Raw genomic sequence first — 949 nt, forward strand, 5'->3', positions numbered from 1 at the left:
GGCGGCCGGGCTGCAGGGCTGGATCCTGTGCAAGCCGGGGCTCGTTCCCCAGCCCACATCGAAGCCGGTCCCTCCCACTCTTCCTCCAGATCCTTACCCAGCACCCTAGAACAGCTCCAGCACCCCAGAACACCCCTGAGACAGGGCAGCCTCTTCCAGCAGTCAGGGTGACATTACCCCCCGCCCCCAGCCAGCCTGTGGTGTGTCCGAGGATGGGCTGGATTTTCCATTTAGTGTAAATTAAAGCAATTAATCCTCATGATGAAGCCTTCAGCTTGGCAGTGATCCGCAGGATGGCCAGGAGCCCCTTGTAGGAACATATAGAGTATCAAGGATGCAGGTGGGAAGTTTGCCTTAAAGCCACTGGCTGCTGAATTCCGTCATCATGGAGCAGGGAGGAGCCCACCTGGCAGTAACCTGGCACAGGGCTATCCCTGTGGAAACGCAGGGCCAGGAGAAGGAACTGGATTCATCTGAGATGGCTCAGTTGTGGATTCATCTGCAATAGCCAAGATAACCGTTCCCTTGCAGGAAGTGTGCCATTGTTTCCCATCATCACACCAGCTGGAAAGATCCCGTTGCTGCCAGAGGTGGCCCTCAGCTGCTTCCCACCGCGTGGTGCAGGTCAAGCCCGGCTTTTCCCATTCTGCAAACCTCTCCTGAAGCTGGTGTGCAGGCAGCCTGAAAACTTGCAAGGCGAATTCCCAGTCCTGGGAATCTCCTGCCTGCCTGAGGAGCCATCTGCAGGGGTGCCTCGCTTCCCTCTGCCTTTCGGTGGGGGGGAACATCCTGCTGAGTGTGCTGTGGTGTCTGTGGCAATTCCCGGGTGCCGGGAGGAAGCGGGGAGCGCAGCTGGAGGATGCTGAGTCATGGGCAGGCTGGTAGCACTGATAGACGGGGGGGCCCCGACGGGGGGTTCGGCCGGGCCACGGGCGGGCGCACACCCAGC

This window comes from Chaetura pelagica, unplaced genomic scaffold, assembly GCF_000747805.2.
Source record: "Chaetura pelagica isolate M959 unplaced genomic scaffold, ChaPel_1.0 scaffold585, whole genome shotgun sequence".
In the NCBI taxonomy this organism is placed as follows: Eukaryota; Metazoa; Chordata; class Aves; order Apodiformes; family Apodidae; genus Chaetura; species Chaetura pelagica.